Genomic DNA, 19,010 nt, shown 5'->3' on the forward strand with positions numbered 1-19,010 from the left:
TTAAGACCATTTAAATAAAAATCATAACAAATCTATCGAAAATATTAAAATTATTTTATCAAAATCATTTATAAATCCGTTGAAAAATTATTTATATTTTTAATAATATTTATTATCGTTGACGAAATAAATTTTTATTTTATTTAACATTATTTGTATAATTTAAATAATTTACTATTAAAAATGATATTCAATATAAATTAATCGTTATTTATAATCATTATAATTTATATTTATATACATAAATACTTAATAATGTTCATTATAAAAACACATGCTAATTCTTATTCCTAATACATATACAAAGCCATTTAATAATGTATATAAAATTCAAAATTTAGAAGAAATCCATAACAAATAATATCTTAAAATAATAATACATAAAACATCACAATCAATCTTTTAGATTATCTGATGAAGAGATGGAGTTTAAAGTGGTATGATGTAGCGAAATTCCTTTATTGTTCCTCAATGTGGATATGATCTCTTCTTTTTAACTCTTTTTGTATCACCCACAACTCTTCTAGCTCTTATTTAATTTGTTCCAAATTTCTTCTAGCTTTTGTGCCACTTCCTCTAAGGGCACCGTAATTTGAGAAGCTCCCTCAAAATGAGATACTGAAAAGCTCCCAAAGAAGAAATATTGATAAACTGCACCAACCAACATATACCCTCCAAAAAGGCATAGGATACTGAAAAACAAAACAATCTGTCTATTAGTATGATTTCAAGTCTACTGATACTTTAACAAGATCAAACTATTCATGAAGAAAAATTAAAGAAAGAATCAAAATCCTTACATGATTAACAAGGTGTCAAACCAGCCCTATCCTTTCCCATGAATAGATACAACTATGGCACAACCAGAAGGATGTTGCAGTACTGCATACTGTTACAGTAAAAAAGTTACAAACTTGAAAAATTTAAATGCAAGTCAAATCCTATGCATCTACTAATTTTTTAAATGTCCAAAGAGCAGTTGACTGGAACAGAATAGAGTTACAAACAGAAAACTATGTTCATGATCATAAAACTAGAAAATTCACTACTATACTAGCCACCTGAAAAAAACCTGGTTCACCAATTGCAAGGCATTATACATCAAAATGACTTACATAATCGCAGGTCCCTAATTTCTTCAGTGAACGTGGTCCCTGCAAAACAGAGAGATAACATTGTCAATGAATAAATAAGGTGCTACCATCTTTAGAAAAAATTAATGTATTAGAATAGGCAGGAGAAAGGGGAAAATTTTCTCACTTGAGCACCATTTGAATTGCAAATGACAGATACAGAGAGCAAACAATTCTCAGAGCCTGAGGACGTCTTAACATTATTTGACATCTTAACAATGACACCCTTTTGTGGATTCTGCTCATCTGAAGATTTGATGATTATAAAGAAAATATTAGCGACTGCAAGTGTATTCATATTGAAGGGTTGAATGGATCACTCTCAAAAGCTGGAAAGCATCATGTCCTTGACCAAAATAAATTACTGATCCACAAACCAACTAAAGGTACAAAATTCTTATTCAAAATATTTAAAGAAAATAACTATCTTACTGATGGATATCGAAGCCACTAAAAATAAATTATTGCTTAGAACAAAACTTGTGATAATAGTAAGGAGGGTTGATCTCATGGAGACCGGTAAGTAAATTAATTCTATTGAATGAATAAAAATAAAATAAATAAAATGGAGGAGGTTTTGAATGTAGAAAAGTGGAAATAAATAAAACCAATTCAAAGAAATAAACAATTAAATTTAAGGAAAAGAATCAAGATGAGAAATATTTAATTAAAAGAATAATTTTAGTTTCACCTTTATTAGTTGATCACAGATATAAAAATAATTCAAAATTTACTATTGATAAACCAGCTATAAATATTGAATACACTTCAGATATCCAATCCTTTCTTAGATTTTAAACTGGCTAAAAGACGCTGGTTCACTAGTTCTAACTCTTGGACAACTATAGACAAACAAAGGAGACGCTTTTAGAATTTAATCCAATTACAGTATTAAGATTTAGGACCTGATTCTAACTAACAAACACTAGATGCTCGGTTCATTTAAGTTAGATTATATTGTTCATTAGGAGGGCCTTACGCAACCTAATTCACCACTTGTTTCAGATTAAACTAAATAATTACGGATTTAATCAATCTAAATGACAATATATTATTCTAATAACTGTGCAACAGCCCTTATTACAATAATCAATAAAATAATAATAATAAACATTAGTAACAAAAACAATATAAATATTAAGAATAATTAAAGAAACAATATAATCACATAAATCTCACAACCAATTGAACTTAAACTTTAATTATACTTTAACTGAAAGAAGAAATTTAGTCATACATGTTCATGATTGAAATACCACAATGAGAAGAGTGTTTTCAGCCTTCTAAACTAATTAAGATTGGGAGCTGAGAGATAAGATGAGGTCAGAGATACGTCAGAATATCCTCTTTTTATAGTGCTAAGAGTCCTAACCTAACCTAAATACAAGTAGTTAAAATCAAAGTTGAATACATCTTGACAAATAAGAGTTATCTATTTGTTTCTCGGATTTAAAACTGTACTCTGTGCGTCAAGTATGTTATGGCCATAACGTAATCTATAACACAGTTCGTCTGGGAATTAGTGTTTAAGTATGACTTTGCTTCTTATCTTTCTATAAATTTGGTTGTGTCCACATTTGATTTCAAAATATAGAGTTCAAATTGGATTTTTCTCTTATTATTCTCCAATCCTTGTTTAACCTATCAAGATAACAAAATTTAAACGAATCAACCTGTTTTAAACAAAATCAAACTCAATATCTAAGTGTTTTAGAATATTAAAACTATATAAATATGCATATTATCACTTACTAATGATGCTAGTGACAGTACTTGAGAATTACATTTCCATAGCGGGACCTCATGCTGGTACTACTTCTGTTCCTCTTTGTGGTGCAAGTACTATCACTACTTAGCCTTGGATAATTTCATCTGCACAATATTTACTTTACACTGCAACATTCTTCTTCTAAAACCAGAGAATATATATTAGCAGAGAAATGCTTCAAAGCTTCTGCTATGTTGGAGAACTTCAATATGGTACTTTAACTTCATAGGAAGACCAATTAAAAAGACATTTCTTAAGTAAAATGCAAAATTATTAATGCCCTTTGAAGAAATAGGTAGTTTATCATTTCATAGTTGTGGAAGATTCATGCCAACTAAAAAGTTATTAAGTTGTCTACTACTTTCGGAACAGCATAGCTATTTATTTTGTGAGTTGAAGTATTGAACAGTTAAGTCAATCAATAATTAACTGTTGATTTTTTCTTTTTCTTTTTTCAAACAAGAGAATTAATAGAAAAAATCAATTAAATTGAATTCTTATGAAATTTTACATTCTAAACAGTGATAGGCAACTGCTTTTGCATAAATTTTGTTTACTCCATTCTCCATCTCTTTTGCAGTCTGGTGTTTTATGCATAATTGCAAACAACATAATTAAGGCAGAGATCTACAGTGACTATGTAGAGGTACGTTATCACTTAGCTTCCTTTAATGATGCAGCATCATAACAGTCATTTGTTATGCATCTAAGAACACTGATAAGGAAAGGCCTTTTTCATAATATATGTCAAATTTTTTGTTCTGATATCTCCAATTACAAGGCTTGAGTTAAGAAATGAACTATGGCATGTGAAATTGCAGGATCACCTGGCTCCCGCTGGCTATCTCAAATTGCCTAATGTGAGTACTATACATTCACCTATTAAGCCAATAATGTTTTGTAGAGGTTCCTAAGAGAATTGTAATCATTCAATTATGCTTTCAGCATGTCAGTGCTATCTCAAATTGCCCAACCCACGTGTAGCAATATATACTGATTCTCTTCTTCAGCATCAGCTAGAATTTTCACTCAAATCTAATAATTAATCATTTGTTTTACCAGAAATGGATATATTATCTTATTATAGTAAACAGGAAAATGTAGTTGCAGGTGGCCTACCTTTAACTCTTTTGATTAATCACTTGTGACTCGCAGCAACGATCGGCAACAAGAGGAGAGGAGTCGAGCTTGAGTATCGCTGCAAGTCGGTGTCGGCAGCGTCGCAAAAGCAGTGGAAATCAGTCAGCGTCGGTGTCGGTGTCGGGCGGCATGGGAGAATGAGCAACGATGACGCCGTTGGGGAGAGAGGGAGAGTGTGCAGCAGCGGGAATTGAAATTTTAGAAAGAGATGCTAGGGCCTTTTTAAGGTGTTCTTTTGACCTTTTGACGCCGCTCCCAATTAATCAGTTAGGCTTAAAATTAAATTAAATTAAATAAATTAAAAATTAATATTTTAATATTTAAAAAAATTAAATTAAATCTATTTTAATTAAAAATTAAATTAAATCGAATCGATTTATATTTTTAATAATTTTTTTATTTTTATATTTTATTTTAAATAATTTAAAATTTAATTAAAATATTTTAATTTTAATATAATTTAATTTTTTATATTATTGAAAATAATATAATATTATCATTAAATCGATTCAATTTAATTTTTTTTAATTTTTTATTAAAATTGAACTGAATTAAAGTAATTAAAATTTTTAAAATTAAAAATCAAAAGGAAATTAAATTTTTAAATTAATTTAATTAAACCTTTGTCTTTGATGTATTGCGACGGATTAAAATCTGTTGCTAATTATTTAAAATTTATCACTAATTCTTTAAAAATTCATGGGAAAAATATATTATATTATCCATTTTAAATTTGTTGTTGATGTCGTTACTAATATATTTTTTTCTGATGAAAATAAAATCCATCCCTAAGTTTGTTGTAGATTTTTTTTTAATTTTCTATGAGACCAAAAAAAAAAATTGTACTATATAAATAAACAATCCTTGGTTTTGTGCCGGCAAAGGCATCAAATCTCTCGCTTAGTTCTTCCAGCGGACATTATTAGCACATCAGACAATATTAGTTTATGGGTACTATTTCAAAGACGACTAAATTTTTTAATTTTACAGTAAGTTAAATTTGAAATTAAACTATTTATTAATTAATTATAAAAATAATTATTATAACAACTCGAAAATCGGACCGCTACCGGCGTTAGAATTCAGATCGGCTTAAGGCCGCTGGGACCCGTAGTAAGCCTAACGTACATCCTGTATAACTATTTAATCCCATACATGATCAACAATTACATAAAAATTTGAAACTTTCTCTTCGTTCATTCATTCACTTATTCATTCATTCATTCACCAAGTTTAACCTGTGCATGCACAAATCATAACATAAAACCCCTCACTGGAGTCCTCATCAAATACTCCAATGGGGTATCATAACATACATTAAGCTTGGTTTACATAATCATCATTAAACATTTAAGATTATGTACTAAAAAGGGATTAACAATATATTATGGTCAAGCACAACTCTAAACTTCCATAAGTATCATTACATTACATTACTATATTATACTTTTTACATTACATTATATTCATGTCCACATCTATCCATTACATAAAACATGACTCTACTCCTGCTGACTTCCTGGTCTACCCTGTACCTGCAAACTTGGGGGTTAAAGGAGAGGGGTGAGCTATAAAGCCCAGTGAGCATAATAAATAAACATTCAATTTAAATTTCATGCTTTCATGAAATGCAACACATCACAAACAAATCACATCAAGGATGGACTTGTCACCAATAGTCCTCTATATAATTCAATCATGCCAGGGGCGTAGAATGGACCTCACTGGTTTTTCTCTTAACATAACATATCATAGCATAACATTCCATAGTGCCAGGGGCGTAGAATGGGCCTTACTGGTCTTTCTCTTAACATAGTGCCAGGGGCGTAGAATAGGCCTCACTGGCTATCCATACCGTATCATCATCATACCATAACATACGAGGACTAAAGGGTCATTCAACATCCATCCACATCATCATCAAGTTATGCAGTGCAACATATTCGTGAATTCTAATGCAAACAACCTAGTATATCTCATGGCATACGTGATGCATGTATCATGCTCAAAATTTATTTAGTTGCTTTGAAACATAAAGAGTTATTCCACTCACCTCTGGCTGAAGCTCTAATGACTCTGAAGCAGCTATCTCACTGCTGAGATCCTCGGTTCCTCGGGTCCGAACCTACACAGCTGGACTCAAATGAGGGACCAAACATCCATGAACATGACTCTAAAATACTCCCCAAAAACCCCCTAAAACACCTTAAAATAATCACATAAATCATGCAAAGGAAGGCTGAACAGGACACTTTCGGCGGCAGGTTCGGCGGCCGAAAGTCCCTCCAGAGCGGAAAGTCATGCACTTTCGGCGGCCGAAGGTTCCCTCCAGAGACGAAACTCATGCATGTTCGGCGGCACCTTCGGCGGCAGAAACTCCCTTCCAGAGTCGAAAGTCCACTTTTGAGGGCAGGGTTCGGCAGCCAAAGGCTTGCCTCCACAGGCAGGTTCGGTGGCCGAAAGTTCCTTCGGCTGCCGAACCTGAGTTCTCCCAAAGGGGCAGAAACTCAGCTCCAACATGCACAAATGCCTCCCAAACCATTCCATCATGCATTTACCTAGTCTACAACATGCAACTCAAGCCAACAAGCACATAGGGGTCTCAAACTAATTTAAACCCCAACCAAAACACATCAAACAACCCACATTGCTCATAAACATAACATAAACCCATAAACTCAACAATAACCTAAACATGCATTTCTACCCCATAGATCTTTATAAAACTTGTTTAAAACATACAAGGAAGGTTGGATCTAAGCTTACCTCTTGAAGATCGAGAGTAAAGACGATCCTAGCTTGGAGATGGGGAGAAATCAACTCTTTGGTCTCCAAGCTCCCAAAACTTGCTCTTTTGCTCAAATATCTTCAAACCAAGTGAAAACTCATAAGAAAATCATGAAGATTCGAAGGAAGAAGCTCAAAATCGATGAGGGACGGTGGAGAACTCACCTTGGCCGAAAACGAGGAGAAAAGCTCACCCGTTCGGACATGGGGACCCCTTTATAGGTGGCTGGCCAGGCCACTTTCGGGGGCCTAACGTGCCTCCGCATGCATGCCATGTTCGGCTGCCGAACCTGAACTTCCCTCACTCATGCCTTCGGGGGCCTAAAGCACTCCCGAAATGCATGCATGTTCGGCAGCCGAACTTGAGGTTCGGCGGCCGAACCTGGGTCTTCCTCCAAGGTTATTTTCATACAAAACTCATTTCCTTTCTTGCTTAAAACCATAAAATACATTAAAACATCTTATGAAAACATGGTTTTACCCATCTAGAGGTTTCCGACATTCGAGATTCCATCGGACGGTAGGAATTCCGATATCGGAGTCTAGCCGGGTATTACAATTATTTAGATTTTTAATTATAATATAATCCGATTCAATATATCTTATTTATTAATTAATTATTCAAATTATTTAATAATTTCATATCCATCATTTATTAAAATAAATTTTATCTAATTAATATCATATATGAAATATAATTAAAGTCGATCATTCATTTAAATTTCAACAGTAAATTTATTAAAATAATAAAAATATAATTAAAAAGTATTATAAAAAATAAATAAAATAATTAAATTTAAATATTACATTTCAAATAATAAAGAAGTAAAAAATATCTAATTAATTTTATAAATTATACACCTAAATCTTGCGAACTCCAAAAAAAAAAAGTTAACTTCAAAATAAATTATAACATTAATTTTAATTTTTCAAAAATTAAAATTTAAATAATTTACACATATTATTTTCGAAATTGATTAATTTTAATTTTATAGAAATTAAAAAATAAAATAAAAAATAAAATTGTTTTTATAAATTATTTTCACTCTTCTTTTTTAGAAGTATGACTAATTTTAGTTTTACAAGAATAAAAAAATTAAAATAATTTATGTATATTATCTAACTTCTTTTAAAAATGTGACTAATTTTAATTTTTTAAATATTAAAAAATTATTATATCCGAAACAATTATAAAACAATAAAATAATATGTTTGCAAAATATAATGTAAGTATAAAAATATATTTAAGCAGTTAAAAAATAAAAAAAAAATAATTGAATTTATATATTACATTTTTAATAATAATAAAAGTAAAAAAAATCTAATTAATATTATATCCAAACTAACACAAAAATAAAAAAGAGAAGATAAAATTAAAATTAAAATTAAAATTCATAATTAAATATAAAATATTTATTTGTTGGTTAATCACTGAAAATTGAATAAAATATCTATACCAATTTAATATAATCATTTAATTAAGTTTGTCTATTTAAATTAAATTGGATTTAATAAATTGATCTAATCTATAAAAACCTCCTTACTAAACAGTTAAAAATCATATTAAATTAAATTTATTTTACTATTTTGGTTTAATTCTGATCCTTCATTAAAAACCAACCTGAAAAGATACTAGACCCATATTTTATTAGATCGCCAAACTGGAAACCGATTTTATAATATATTTTTCTATAATTTTAAAGTTATATCATATATTTATAATATATTTATATGCAATTAATATATTTTTTATTCACCTGTCTTTTCTTAATATAATTTTACCATTCTTAATTGTAAAGCGTATTATTGTATTTACAATATATTTAATTATTTATATTAAAATGATTATTAAATGATATACTTATACTGATAATTCGTGCTTAATTATAATTATTTATTAAATATTATATTTCTGTGTGATTGAAAATTTATTTTTATTTTTATTTTATTATTTAAGAAATTTTAGGATCCTGTGTTAGATTTAATTTTTAGTATTTCTTGAATAAATACTGTATAATACTATATTTATTATATATTATGAATATAGCTATACCATAATAAATATAAAACATAGTTTTTGTTTTTCCAATTTTCTTGGAGCCGGGGTAGTCCACCCTTCTTTGTTTGATCCTATATGGACTTGGACTCCTAATATATAGTGGAGACCATCTTCGAACCAAACTCTGTTTATATTGGCTTCAATCTTTATTATATATATATATATAACTTGTAATCCAATATTTAGTCCAGCAAGCAAATCCCACAAAAAAATCGATCGTAGTGAAGAATATCTATATTTGAAGAGAAGGAAATCATGAGTGAAAGTGATGGAAATTTTCATCTTCAGCAATTGCTGCAAAAATCAGTTTCAACGGGTTCGATATACGCCTATGTGTATGCCCGCTACAATCTGCAACAGCAACAGCAACAGCAAGATTATCAATTTAGGCTACATTGTTCAAGTCTGACGAATGAATGGATCGTGGACAACTCGCAATTCACGTCGTTCTTGGCAAATGATAAGTCGTTCTTGACGCCGTGGAGTTGGAAGATAGATGATCAAGGTGATGGAGAAAGGAAGCCAATGGTGTTCCAGTCTGATTCTTTCTTCACTTATGATATTGATTCTTATAGTTTTCAACGAAGATTACTTCTATTTCTCATGAGAGGCAGATCAAACTCAGTTCAGACATTCTAAAATCTTGCGTAACTATGAACGAGTTATGCAGAAACTCCTTTTTCTAATATCAGAATTTTTTTTTATTTTTTAAATTAAGATAATTCAAAATATAAAGAAAAGATTATAGGGTGAAATGGTTCTATTATACAGTATGTTTATTTTATTTTTATGGATTTGTTATACTAAGTAAACATACAACGATTTCACCATATAATTTCTTCATATTAATTTCTTCATATTAAAATTTCATACTGCAATTTTAGCTGTTTTAGTGGTGTTTAATCAAAAGCTAATTTTTTGTGATTTATTTTTTAATATTTAAATATTATAAATTTAATTAAATCAAAATATTAAATTTTATGTTAAAAATAATTATGGAATAAATAATCAGTTAGATTTATTAAACAATTTCATAAGCATTTAGTCAACTGCTCAGATCAATATTGGCAGTCGCAGCATTACCTGCAACCATCCCCTCAATCTCATCATCCTTTCAAAAATCCCTTAGCTTCCAATCATAGTCTTTTTTAGAGTTAGCATTGGAAATATTTTTTTTAGCAAGATTACTTTTCAATCCATGATATTTACATAATTAACACTTTATTTTCCTATCTTGACCATCCAAAACTTTAAGTCCTTCGCTTTTTATTCCATCCAACATAGTCATTCCATCCAAGATAATTGTTTGAGATGCGTGAATTAACAAAATTAATCCGGATTAAAAGACCTATTTCTATATCATAAAACTCTATTCCTCTCTCTATCAGCAAGCTCATCAATAAAATTTAGATTTGACATCTTATAAAAAATTTTCATAGAATCAAAAAGCTGCACAGAAAAATGTTTGAAATTAAATTTTAAAATAATTTCATCATATTACAACAAAATTCAACCTCTTAATCATTTTAAAATGAAACAAAATTAAAAAAATATATATTCCGCGGCTAAACCAAAGATGATGCAATTTCAGGAATCTAAAGAATATACAAGCAATGATAAAGAATTACTTTATAGAGCTCGAAGAAAACTCTCCAAAGCACCGATCTCTGAAAGTGAGACACTGCGGTGGCAACAGAAACCAGTAGAGCATTTTACATTTCTATGAATTAGCCTCCACAAATGGTGAGAAAGTTTTGAGAGAAAGAGAAGTTTGAACAAAAGAGAGAGAGAGAGGGGGATAAAAGGGATAGGGTTTTGTGATCTCTTAGAGGTCAATTTTTTCAATCCGTGTATCCCAAACGACTATTTTAAATGCAAAATTACAAGTTTAGACGGAATCGAAAATGAGCAACTTAAGTATTGGATCATCAAAATAGAGAAATAAAAGTGTTAATTATATTAAATCTAAATAACTAAAAAGTAATTACATCCTATCAATCTCACACTACATAGAGCTTTTCTCTATTGATTGTTACCTCTCGCATAGTCTCAAGAATAATCCAATATATTTACTATAACTATAATATACCATACATATGTTTTCAACGGTATAAAAGCCATTGATTATTATCTCTTAGGAATAACTCAATATATTTACTATAATTATACTGTACTACAGAGATGTTTTCAACCGTATAGGAGCCCTTTTTCCTTTCTAATTACCTCTCAATCTCATAAAAAATCAATATATTTACTATAATTATAATATACTCTTTTTAATGAACAAAATCAAATACTCTTAGGGTTGTTCAATGGTTGCTTTGAATTAAATTTAAATCCAAATCATCTTAATCCATCATAAAGCTTGTTATTTGGATTTGCAACCATAATCTAATACAATTCAATATTTCTTATTCATTGATTAACTATTTAAACCATTTAATAGCGCTCACAGATTTAAAAAAAAAATATTTTATTAATTAAATAAAATTTAATGAATTAAATTTAAAAATATAATGACTAAAATATAGCACTCACAAATTTAATTTAGTGGTAAGTGCATCTGAATAAATTTGAGAAATCTCATATTCTACTCTCTAATTTTCAATTTTTATTTAAAAAAATACTAAAATATAATTTTTATTAAATATCAAAAAATAAATTATAATTTTACAATGACATAATATTTTTGTTATAAATTAACAGCGTAAGAGTACATAATATTTTTGTTATAAATTAAAACATACGATTCTACTTTAAAATGTGTTAAAATACATAGTATTTTTTTAAAATTTTTTATTTTTTAAAATTTAAAAAATATTTTAATATATTTTTTAAAATTAAGGAATCAAATAATAATTTTTTTTATAGAATTAAATAATAATTTTTTTGTACTTTTTATAAATAAAATTTTATCTTCTATTTTTGTTTTTCCAATTTTCTTCAAGCCAGGGCAATCCGAACTCCTAATGCGGATTGGCTGATCCACCAACACGGACCCCTAATAGTGGAGACGGTCTTCTAACCAAACTCTACTTTTATCATGAATCTTTATTATAAACAACTTTTTGTCTAAATCATTAGCCCAGCAAGCAAATCCTACAAAACCAAGTTAAAACCTTTATTGCATACAACTCTTATCAATCACCGGTAAACAATATTCTTATTTCAAGAGAAGAAAAATCATGAATAAAAAGTGGTCGAAATTTTCAGCTTCAGTAACTGCTAGACGAGCTGCAACAAGCAGTCGCAACGGGTTCGATATATGTCTATATTTATGCCTACTATAATTTGCAGCAACAATAGCTAATGGACTACCAATATCAACAGCAAATGCTATTGCAACTGCAGCAGAATTATCATTGTCAAAGTCTGACGATTCAATCGATCGTGGACTACTCACAATTCACGTCGTTTTTGACAAACGACAAGTTGTTCTTGACGTCGTGGAGTTGGAATCTAGATAATTAAAATGATGAAGAGTTGAATAATGGAGAAAATAAAGCAATGTTATTGCAGCCTGGTTCCTTCTCATATAGTTTTCAATGAAAGGTTACTTTTATATTTTATGAGAGGTAGATCAAACCGAGTTCATTAGAGACAAGTTGTGTACAACTCTTTTTCTTTTATATAACAAGATTTGATTTCAGGTCCTGATTGGTAATTTTAATTATTTTAATTTTGATTAGTAAAAAATCTAAGTTGGATATAAATTATATGGGAGTTCTATTTTTCATTAAATACTGCATGTTACAAAATAAATCACTTTTCAAGGACGAGTATCTGACGTGCTGATAAAACATAAAATTCAAACAATACTTATAGTTTTTGTTTTTCCAATATTCTTGGAGCCAGGGACAGTCCACCCTTATTTGTTTGATCCTATATGGACTTTGACTCCTAATATACAGTGGAGACCATCTTCTAACCAAACTCTGTTTATATTGGCTTTTTATTATATATATAACTTGTAATCCAAATATTTAGTTCAGCAAGCAAATCCCACAAAACCAAATTTCAATCTTTATTGTATACAGCTCTTACCGATAGCAGTAAACAATATCTACATTTGAAGAGAAGAAAAATCATGAGTAAAAGTGATGGAAATTTTCATCTTCAGCAATTGCTGCAAAAATCAGTTTCAACGGGTTCGATATACGCCTATGTGTATGCCCGCTACAATCTGCAGCAACAGCAACAACAACAAAATTATCAATTTAGACTACATTATCCAAGTCTGGCGAATGAATCGATCGTGGACAACTCGCAATTCACGTCGTTTTTGGTAAACGATAAGTCGTTCTTGACGCCATGGAGTTGGAAGATAGATGATCAAGGTGATGGAGAAAGGAAGCCAACTGTATTTCAGTCTGGTTCTTTCTTCTCTTATGATATTGATTCTTATAGTTTTCAACGAAGATTACTTCAATTTCTCATGAGAGGCAAATCAAACTCCGCTCAGTAGTTCTAAAATCTTGCATAGGTAGGGATAAGTTGTGTAGAAACTCTTTTTTCTAATATCAGAATTCATTTTTTATTATTATTTTAAAATTAAGATTAGTTAATTATCATATATATTTTTAGAGTTCATTAATTCACTCCTAAATTTAATAATCTATTTGTTTATATTTGTTTACTTTTATTAGTTTGTTGTACGTAATCTTATATTACGAACAGTTCCACCATATAATTTCTCCGTATTCGTAATTTTAATTTTAGTAGCATTTAACCAAAAGTTAACTTTTGGTGATTTACCTTTTAATATTTAAATCCTTATGTTAAAAATAATTATGAAGCAGGCCCTAATTGTATCTACATAACCTTTGAAGGTCCAATTTCAAAGCAAACACATGGCCGTAATTGGAAACAAATGAAAGAAAAAGTAGAAGTTCTAAACAAGAAAAGTATAAGTTATTAATCAATGACGTGGAAGTAGTCTCTTTGCAAAAATCAAGCAAAATTGACAGGATTTTATAACAAGTTTTCTTCTCTTTTTTTTTTTTTCTTGGAATTAAAAAAGATTTATACATTAATCACATCAAAAAGGCAAAGCATCCAAATGGATGGATGGAGGACAAGAACTCCATTCTCCTAAATCCGTCATAGAAACCGCGGCACAGCATAAGTGTTCACGTGTACCTTTTCTCCTTCTCTAATTAACTATGGAAAGAGGGGTAAATCTATAACTATATTTCTCATCACAATAAAATAGACTATTTCCATAGCTGATATTTCAAAATTTGTCGTTGATATTTTGAGTGACAGATTTTCAACAGTTCAATATTCGTCATTAATTTTTTTACCGATTGACAGATTTTAGCGACAAATTTTATTCGTTACTAAATCTGTCAAAAAATAGAATCCATTCCATAATCAATACATCGCTAATCTGTCAAAAATAATTATTAACGAAAAATAGTCGTCGAAACTAAATAACTTGGATTAATCATTTTGGGCCAAGTTGAAAATAGATTCAAAAGTTATTTGGACCAATTCAGGCCGAACTGTTATAATTGATATCAGAGCCACTCTGGGTCAAACAAATTGTGCAGAACTACTGGACCTGCGAGGAAAGGGCTACCCGTTAGAGACGAGGTGAGCCGCTCAAGATACTAGCGAACCACAGTACCCGAGGGTTCGGTCCTGATTTGCAATTGTATTCGATTCAGTTGCGAGAAGTACATCGCAAATTTAGCAAAACCGAATATAACGGTCAGCTGCCTGCTTCCGCTGTAGAAACCGTCCCAAATTTAGCGGGATCGAGTGTAACGATCAACTGCCTGCTTCCGCTGCGAAAACTATTCACATCGGGATATTATAGAAAATCGCAATTGTATATAATAACTAACACGAAACTACTAAATAATTTGAGTTAACTATTTTAAGCTAGGTGGAAAGTGGATCCAAAAGTTATTTGGGTCAGTTCGGACCAGACTGTTACAATATTCAATATAAATTAAACGTTACTTATAATCATTATAATTTATGTTTATACATACAAATACTTAACAATGTCCAATACAAAAATACATTCTAATTTTTGTTCCTAATACATACACAAAATCATTTAATAATATATATATAATTTAAAATTTAGAAGAAATCCATAACAAATCATCTTAAAACAATAATACATAAAACACCACAATCAATCTTTTAGATTATCTGATGGAGAGATAGAGTTTAAAGTGGTGTAATGTAGCGAAATTCCTTTATCGTTCCTCAATGTAGATATAATCTCCTTTTTTTAATTCCTTTTGTATCACCCACATCTCTTCTAGCTCTTATTTAATTTGTTCTAATTTTTTTCTAGCTTTTGTGCCACTTTGGCACCAAAATTTGAGAAGCTCCCAAGGAAGAAATATCGATAAACTGCACCAACCAACATATACCCTCCAAAAAGGCATAAGATACTGAAAAACAAAACAATCTGTCTATTAGTATGATTTCAAGTCTACTAATACTTTAACAAGATCAAACTATTCATGAAGAAAAATTAAAGAAAGAATGGAAATCCTTACATGATTAACAAGGTGTCAAACCACCCCTATCCTTTCCCATGAATAGATACAACTATGGTACAACCAGAAGGATGTTGCAGTACTGCATACTGTTACAGTAAAAAGTTACAAACTTGAAAAATTCAAATGCAAGTCAAATCCTAAGCATCTACTAATTTTTTAAATGTCCTAAGAGCAGTTGACTGGAACAGAACTGAAAACTATATTCATGATCATAAAACTAGAAAATTCACTACTGTACTAGCCACCTGAAAAAAACCTGGTTCACCAATTGCAAGGCATTATACATCAAAATGACTTACATAATCGCAGGTCCCTAATTTCTTCAGTGAACGTGGTCGCTGCAAAACAGAGAGATAACATTGTCAATGAATAAATAAGGTGCTACCAGCTTTAGAAAAAATTAATGTATTAGAATAGGCAGGAGAAAGGGGAAAATTTTCTCACTTGAGCACCATTTGAATTGCAAATGACAGATACAGAGAGCGAACAATTCTCAGAGCCTGAGGACGTCTTAACATCATCTGAAGATTTGATGATCGTAAAGAAAATATTAGTGACTGCAAGTGTATTCATATTGAAGGGTTGAATGGATCACTCTCACAAGCTGGAAAGCATCATGTCCTTAACCAAAATAAATTATTGATCCACAAACCAACTAAAGGTACAAAATTCTTATTCAGAATATTTAAAGAAAATAACTATCTTATTGCATCGAAACCACTAAAAATAAATTCTTAAAACAAAACTTGTGATAATGGTAAGTAGAATCGACTTCACAAGACCGGTAAATAAATTAATTTTATTAAATGAATAAAATAAAATAAAATGAGAGAGATTTTAAATGTAGAAAAGTGAAAATAAAAAAAACCAATTCAAAGAAATAAGCAATTAAATTTAAAGGTAAGAATCAAGACGAGAAATATTCAGTCAAAGAAATAATCTTAGTTTCAACTTTATTAGTTGATCACAAATATAAGAGTAATTTAAAATTGATTATTGATAAACCAATTATAGATATCGAAGACGTTTTAGATATTCAATCATTTTTTAGATTTTAAACTAGTTAAGAGATGCTGGTTAACTAGTTCTAACTCTTGGATAACCATAGGAAACACACCTATAATTTAATCCAATTACAACTTTAAGATTTAGAAGGACTTGATTCTAACTAATAAATGCGAGATGCTCGATTCATTTAAGTTAGATTATACTGTTGTTTAGGAGGGTCTTACGCAATCTAATTCGCCACTTGTTTCAGATTAAACTAAACAATTACAGATTTAATTAATCTTACTGACAATATATTAGTCTAATAACTGTGCAACGGATCCTTATTGCAATAATCAATAGAATAATAAAAAACACTAGTAACATAAACAATATAAATATCAAGAACAATTAAAGAAATAATAAAATCACATAAATCTCACAATTAATTGAATTAAAACCTTAATTATCTTTTACCTGAAAGAAGAAATCTAGCCACACATATTCATGGCTGAAACACCACCAATGAAAAGAGTGTTTTCAGCCTCTAAAACTAATTAAGAATGCTAGATGAGAGATGAGAGATGAGATGAGGTACGTTATCACTTAGCTTCCTTTAATGATGCAGCATCATAACAGTCATTTGTTATGCATCTAAGAATACTGATAAGGAAAGGCCTTTTTCATAATATATATCAAATTTTTTGTTCTGATATCTCCAATTACAAGGCTTGAGTTAAGAAATGAACTATGGCATGTGAAATTGCAGGAGTGCTATACATTCACCTATTAATTGTAATCACTCAATTATGCTTTCAGCCTGTCAGTGCTATGTCAAATTGCCCAACCCATGTGTAGCAATATATGCTGATTCTCTTCTTCAGCATCGGCTAGGATTTTCACTCAAATCTTATAATTAATCACTTGTTTTACCAGAGATTGATATATTATCTTAGTATATTAAACAGGAAAATGTAGTTACAGGTGGCCTACCTTTAACTCTTTGATTAATCACTTGTGACTCGCAGCAAGAGGAGAGGAGTCGAGCTTGAGCATTGTTACAAGTCGGTGTTGGCAGCGTCGCAAAAGCGGTGGAAATCCGCCGGCGTCGGTGTCGGAAGTCGTGGGAGAATGAGCAACGATGACCCCGTGGGGGGGAGAGGGAGAGTGAACAGCGGCGGGAATTGAAATTTTAGAAAGAGATGCTAGGGATTTTTTCAAGTGTTTCTTTTGAACTTTTTGATGTATTGCGAGGGATAAAATTCCCTTGCTAATTATTTAAAAATTCATTCCAATTCATTAGAAATCCGTCGGAAAAATAAATTATATTATCTATTGTAAATTCGTCGCCGATATCGTCGCTAATATACTTTTTTCTGACGTAAATAAAATCCGTCGCAGATATCTTTTTTATTTTGTATGTCTATGAGACCTAAAAAAGGAATTATACTAGAAAATCTGGCAATGGCATCAAATCTCTCGCTTAGTTCTTCCAGCGGCCATTATTAGCACATCAGAAAATATCAGTTTATGGGTATGCTATTTCAAAGATAATTAAATTTTTTTAAATTTACAGTAAGTTAAATTTGAATTCAAATCGTTTTTATTTATTATAAAAATAATTGTAAATTTTTAATTATAATATTATTCAATTCAATGTATTTTATTTATTAATTAATCATTCAGATCATTTAATAATTTCATATCCATTATTTATTAAAATAAATTTTATCTAATTAATATCAGATATGAAATACAATTAAAGTCCATCATTCATTTACATTTCAACAGTAAATTTACTAAAATAATAAAAACACAACTACAAATATAAATTAGAAAGTATCATAAAAATTAAATAAAATAATTAAATTTAGATATTAATTTTAAATAATAAAAAATATTTAATTAATTTTATAAATTATACGCATTTAAATCTTGCAAACTCAAAAAAAAGAGTTAACTTCAAAATAAAAATTATAACATTAATTTTAATTTTTCAGAAATTAAAAAATTAAAATAATTTATACATATTATTTTAGAAATTGATTAATTTTAATTTTATAAAAATTAAAAAATAAAATAATTTTTATAAATTATTTTCACTCTTCTTTTTTAAAAGTATGACTAATTTTAATTTTGCAAGAAAAAAAATTAAAATAATTTATGTATATTATCTAACTTTGGAATGTGATTAATTTTAATTTTTTAGTTAAATTTATCTGTTTAGATTGGATTGAATTTAATAAATTGATCTAATCTATAAATACCTCCTTACTAAACGATTAAAAATTATATTAAATTAAAATTATTTTACTATTTTGGTTCAATTCTGATTCTTCATTAAAAATCAACCCGAACTGTAACTGATTTTATAATATATTTTTCTATAATTTTAAAGTTATATCATATATTTGTAATATATTTATATGCAATTAATATATTGTGTATATTATAGTTATAGATAATTTATAAAATATTAGTATTTTTTATTCATCTTAATCGTTTATTGTATTTACAATATATTTAATTATTTATATTAAAGGAAGATTTTGTTTTACATAATTTTGTATGTGATTGAAAAATTATTTTTATTTTATTATTTAAGAAATTTT

General features: G+C 29.3%; 1 long non-coding RNA gene across 6 annotated transcripts; it reads right to left on the minus strand.

The window, feature by feature from the left end:
• Positions 1 to 310: 310 nt before the first annotated feature.
• Positions 311 to 17,629, minus strand: LOC110613149. 6 transcript variants are annotated; one of them, XR_002487568.2, is made up of 6 exons: positions 17,392 to 17,629; positions 2,886 to 3,042; positions 1,261 to 1,379; positions 1,116 to 1,154; positions 801 to 889; positions 311 to 692 (listed from the first exon to the last, which is right to left on the minus strand). It is a non-coding gene; the product is annotated as an uncharacterized LOC110613149 (long non-coding RNA). The 6 variants fall into 6 exon arrangements; XR_002487567.2 differs by lacking the exon at positions 17,392 to 17,629 and adding an exon at positions 4,021 to 4,269 and having other exon boundaries at positions 2,918 to 3,042; XR_002487569.2 differs by lacking the exon at positions 17,392 to 17,629 and adding an exon at positions 4,021 to 4,269 and having other exon boundaries at positions 801 to 882; positions 1,062 to 1,129.
• Positions 17,630 to 19,010: the final 1,381 nt, after the last annotated feature.

Source organism: Manihot esculenta, chromosome 4 (assembly GCF_001659605.2).
Source record: "Manihot esculenta cultivar AM560-2 chromosome 4, M.esculenta_v8, whole genome shotgun sequence".
NCBI lineage: Eukaryota > Viridiplantae > Streptophyta > Magnoliopsida > Malpighiales > Euphorbiaceae > Manihot > Manihot esculenta.